The sequence below is a fragment of the Octopus sinensis genome, linkage group LG10 (assembly GCF_006345805.1).
Source record: "Octopus sinensis linkage group LG10, ASM634580v1, whole genome shotgun sequence".
Taxonomy (NCBI): Eukaryota; Metazoa; Mollusca; class Cephalopoda; order Octopoda; family Octopodidae; genus Octopus; species Octopus sinensis.
In genome coordinates this window covers 13,166,360-13,172,279 of record NC_043006.1, presented here as the reverse complement: position 1 = coordinate 13,172,279, position 5,920 = coordinate 13,166,360, and the positions used below count along the sequence as shown (strand labels likewise).

Here is a 5,920-nt window from a genome sequence, read left to right as displayed (position 1 = left end):
TGTTTAGCCCCTTCTGGGTAGTAAGGAAAAATATTCAAAGATACAGGAATTGCTAATAATTTATTATTTGGTGTCAAATTTTCATCAGAGTTCCACTGCAACTGATTTGAACCTCGGTTATTAACCAGTATATACAAGCCCCAGAGTTTTAAATCTTTTGCCTATTTCTCCTCTGTTTTGACCAGTCACTTATGCTGTCATCAGAAGCTCATTTTAGTTAGCTTTCTGTAAAATTAATATATGTCATCTCTGCAAAGATAATGGGATTATCTAAGCACCTGTCATTAACTTATAAGGTTGTAATCCGTGGGGGAAAATAACACACGTCTCTGGAGAAAATGGTAAACGTAGATATTTCATGTTGTGTCTGGTGCATAGTTGGTTGTTTCCTTCCTCTATATTTTCAAAGTATATTCTATATCTACGTCTCTATTGAATATAAACAACGTGTACATAAATTGATTTTACTGCGACACTACCGATATTAGAAAATCAATATTACATTATTTTTTTTCAATATATCATCTGAGATATCTTCTTAGAGATTGTGAAATGACAGTAAATTAACTCTATTAATGTCGAAAACATGAAAGGTTTAGCTTTCAATGCTTGTTTACCTTGGAAGATTGGAAAAGGTTGGACATTTAAAAATTGCTAGTCGCATAATTTTACCTGTAATTATCATGAGTTCCATCTGTTTAGCTTTATGTTATTTAGTAAATGTAAGGTGTGTTATGTTATGATACGACTTCCAGCTTTATTAGTATTGCCTTCATATGAGCAAAGCAGATAAATCTGAAGCGATAATTCTGAAAAGAAATTTAGTAGTCTAATAATGTAAAAGTTTTAAGGTTAAGAAAATCGAAAAATAATTTGACGTAGTTTCGGTTTCTCTTAAAATGTCTCTTATGTCAGTGAAAATAGAAATTCACAAATCCATATTTTCGTAGATCGAAGTAAAATATTTTCTTTCTCTCACAAATTTTGTTTGCAGTATTCATGTATTTCTGAATATATTTGTGAATATATTTCTATTTGTGAATAATTATAAAATAGTCGCAATTCAACAAAATTATTTCTGTAGCTTATGTTGACAATTTTAAGAAGATCGTAAGTTCTTAAGGAGAAATAATGATTTCAATTTTTACAGGTTTGTTTGTAGTGATGTTTGCTTCAAAGATGTTCATTGTCAATAGCAGCACAGACATTTATAAGCATTTTGAAACTGAATCTATTCGCGACAAAAAGCGACTAAACTATTTATCTTTCCCTGTGGTTGTTCTAGTTTGTAATCTGAGATTAATTCTGATCAAATAAGCCTTTGATCAAGGGCGTTCCAGTCGTGACCCCCTCGTCACGTTAACCCGTACGCAGGGCCACATGAGCGAACTTGTCCGTTTCTTTACTAAGATAGTAATTCATGGGAATTTGGTTGCTATTTCTGGGAGGTCAAGTCGTGACCATATAGCTCCTGAATTGTATCATATAAATAGATCTCCGTCACAAACTTTCTCCACCGGTAAGAAATAACAGTTAAGTCTCCTTCAAACAGTAGCTTCCCGTCTAAGATGAAGAAAAATTGCAATAGAAAATAAAGTTCACTAAATGTTTAAAAACCAGATGGTCATGGATAGAACGCTTGGGTTAACCTGAAGCTAAATAAAAATAAAGAATTGCAATAGCATTTATCCGTTTTTCATGCTGGGAGTTGTTGTTCTAAATGTGTAATACCAAGAAATATCAACATGTTGATCCGTCTGTCATTGGACTCCATCACTGGTAGTCAGGTCCTGAAAGACACGGTAATAATAAGTATTTTTTCCGCGACGAGGATGCCGACTGAACGTAAAGAGCCGGAACAGACATCTTGTATAATTCCACCACCCCCACTCTCCACCTCCTGCTCTCCCTCCTTGCTCGCCACCCTCTGCTCTCCAACCCCACTCCCAACCCTGCTCTCCACCACTCCTTGCTGCCCACCACTCCTTGCTGCCCACCACTCCTTGCTGCCCACCACTCCTTGCTGCCCACCACTCCTTGCTGCCCACCACTCCTTGCTGCCCACCACTCCTTGCTGCCCACCACTCCTTGCTCTCCACCCACTGCTCTCCACAACTCCTCGCTCTCCACCAACTGCTCTTCACCACTCCTTGCTCTCCACCACTCCATACTCTCCCCTCCTGAAGAGCCGGAACAGACATCTTGTATAATAATTCCACCAGTTTCCCACACTGGACATGTACTTCATTTAACGATCCTAAAAGGAGGAAGAAGGACATGACGGCAAAGTTGAGCATAACGTGAAACGAACCCAGAGAGTAGAGAGCCGGAACAATGCCGCAGGGCAACTTATCCAGAACTGCAACAACCTAGCCAAGCCGTCACCTTCAGAAAATGTATTAAGATACGAGTAAATACCGCAAGGCATTTTGCGAGATTCTACCCTTCACTGGCTTCACAGATTCTATTATCAGCAAAACCAAATCAATTTTCACTGGGTATGAGAGATATACTAATTTGAGATTTATACATCTTTGATCGATACCGGAGTAAGGAGATAAATAGAAGATATTTCCACCCCAAGCTGATTTGAACAGAGGAGGAAAATGTAATAAACACTCTTATTACACAACTGTCGTCTAAAGTCTCTGACAGTTCAAGCACAGTCTATAATCAATTTCTTTGTAAGCCTATAATCAGGGTTCGATTCCGGAGAGGGAGTATGCGAAACGGCTACCACATCCAAGGAAGGCAGCAGGCGCGCAAATTGCCCACTCCCGGCACAGGGAAGTAGTGACGAAAAATCACGACGCGGGACTCTGTGGAGGCCCCGCGATCGGAATGAGTACACTTCAAATCCGTTAACGAGGATCGACCGGAGGGCATACATATTTCTTACACTGGACACGTACTTCATTTAACGACTCTAAAAGGACCAGAGGTCATACATATTAAAACATACATATTTTATGAGCAGCCATAATCGATAATATAGACTCCAGTATTTTACTGGTACTTAGTTTATCTGAACATTGATGTTTGGAGAGTAAAGTCAACACGAATGTAGTTTAGAATCAGAACCTAAAAGGACTTAACTAAATACCGCAAGACATTTTGTCCTACGCTCTACTAATCCTATCATACTTTAGATTCAGTCAGTTTCTGTAAATAAAAAAATATATATTTTAGTCTTGCCAATTTAGCTGAATACATACGGCTAATAAAATCTAGAAAATTTGAAATGTGTCCGTTGCTTACGCTGGTCGTCTTTAAACACAGGGTCTAATTCTAACGGCAACGTCTATATTTTCCAAAACCTTTTGACAAACTGGGCTTTTTGAAGTTATATAGGGAGTTTTAATCTTGTGATTGCAAGGACAATCTCAGATAATCGGAGTCTTTGCATTCTTTATGTGTGAGATTCTACTATGTTTATCTAGTATACAGAGCACTTCCTTCAGTCACATTTTCATTTAATATACTGTGTTCTTATATCATAAAAATACACCGAGGAAGGATTCTAATTATATTCCTATTGAACCGAGGAAAGCAAAAAACAGAATACATACATTAACGTAAACATTGAGAATTATTTTTAGTAAGCCAGATTTCTTAAATAGCTAACATTGATTATGAAGGAGGGATTATAACTAATTGAGATGACCTTGAAATATTGCTGGTCGCTATGCTCAGAATCAAAATATAAGAAAGTAACTCATAATGCATATCTACTTCTCGCATTTAGCTAGATATTTTGTAAAAGTTCCTTTTTTAAAATAAAATGCATTAAAATTAGTATTTTTCAACAAATATATTAATAAGAATCTTGTTCTATAAAGCACACTAGGTCCCTCTAACAGGCAAAGCTGTTATAAGGGAGATAATCCTTTCTCCAATTTTCGAAACTGTTAAAAGTTTGAAATAGAAATTAAGAATTATATGGGGAAAATACGTAGAATTCACTTATTAATTTTTTGTTTACTTAATATGATGTTCTTAAAATTCTTAGTCAATGAAAATCATGCACTGCACTATTTCATTATTTTTAGAAATCATCCGCATTTTATGAGGTGAGATATTACATTACCGATGGAAATAATTGCAGTTTGGTTGAAATTCATTCTTTTATTATTGCATAGAAACTTAGATTAGGAATCGAGAGAAAAGAGAGAAAATTCTTGGTGGTCACATACAAGAAAATAACTCATTCTAGGTAATTATTGTATTAACCTTTTCAAAAGTATTAATCGATCTTCAAGTTATATCTAATATTCATGTTTGAGTCGCTGAGGAATTGACCGAGAATACGGCTACTTCTTTGGAATACTTCGTTTAAAAAGTAATGGTTTGTAATTTAGACACAAGGTCAGAAATGTTGAAGGGAGAGGCTAGGGGATAACATCGATCCCAGAAATATTTTGTTTTAACGACTGCGGTTGGAAGAAAGGTGAAATTGACGTCAATGGAATTTGAACTCAGAACATAAAGATTCAGAAGAAATGGCGCAAAGCACTTTGTCCGACGCAGTAAACAAGTATGGCTACAGTCATGACCACAAATAAATATTACTCTCGAAATGAACATATTTATTCTTTGAAGCTAATGACCATTCTTTGTCATTTACTTAGGTTTATAAATTTATTACCGAGCTTATTGTTTTTATTAATAATTAATTAGTAGCTGTTATCCTAACGTATACAAGCGTATACATTATTGTGAACAATTCTGATTAGCTTTTAACTACAGTTGATTCGCTTTTCTGAGGGAAAAACATTAAAGATCTTTTAGCCATGCATATTTTAATAAGTTGTAATCTACATCTAATATTTGTGGAAAGTACTTCTGGGAAATAATTTTTCGTTAAATATCAATTCACCCTCAGTATCTGTCTATCTCTCTTTCCCTCTCCCCCTCTCTCTCTCTCTCTTTCTCTCTCTCCCACGTTCTCCTTGACTCTTAATGTAAATAATACATAACCCGACATATATAATATATATGTATATATATGTAATATATATACATATATATTATATGTATATATCTATCTATCTATATCTCTCTCTACATATATATACATATATATACATATATATACATATATATATATATGTATATATATTATATATATATATATTATATATATATATTATACGTATATGTATATATATATGTATATATATATATATGTATATATATATATTATATATATATATATATATATATATATAATATATATATATATATATAATATATATATATATATATTATATATATATATATATATTATATATATATATATATATATATATATATATGTATGTGTGCGTGTGTGTGTGTTCATATACATATTTCACTGATTTATGCACATATGGGAAATTAGGATTAATGTTTCAATTTTGTGAATGTTACTCACGCATTTTAGTTATTTAATTAGTGCGTGTCGATGATATTAATGAAAAAAAAAGAAAACGACAAAAAAATAAAAAGGCAAACAACTGAAACTGAAATATTAACATTAAAATTGCGAATTAGCTAAGGCAATACAAATTAGGTATAAACATGAAGTTTTAAACATACATCACACAAAAAAGATGCTCTATCAAAAGAATTCTATACATGTTTACTATCCTATATATTGACATTGCACATGAATTGAAGATTAACGGTAGATGTACTTACATAATCTGCGGACGTGAATATTAAAACGCAGGTATTTAATGTACATCATTTCCAATTTGCATACGAATATCAATGTATGTTTTACGATTATTATTGCGATGAAACAAGTAAATAGTTTAATGTTTGCTTATAGTGAAACTGATAGATTTTGTCGTTTTCTCAACAGTGCTTTTTCGTTCTATGCTTGATTTATCAATCTCATAAAGAAAGCATATATTCAAATGAAAGTCTGGCATTATGA

The 5,920-nt window shown here is 33.5% G+C and overlaps 1 long non-coding RNA gene across 1 annotated transcript in view; it reads left to right on the top strand.

Annotated features, from left to right (window-relative positions):
* LOC118765026 overlaps positions 1 to 2,793 on the top strand; it is a 24,177-nt gene extending 21,384 nt beyond the window's left edge. The window contains exon 4 of the long non-coding RNA XR_005000871.1: positions 2,701 to 2,793. This is a non-coding gene — a long non-coding RNA (uncharacterized LOC118765026). The remainder of the gene's footprint in view (positions 1 to 2,700) is intronic.
* The last annotated feature ends 3,127 nt before the right edge of the window (positions 2,794 to 5,920 follow it).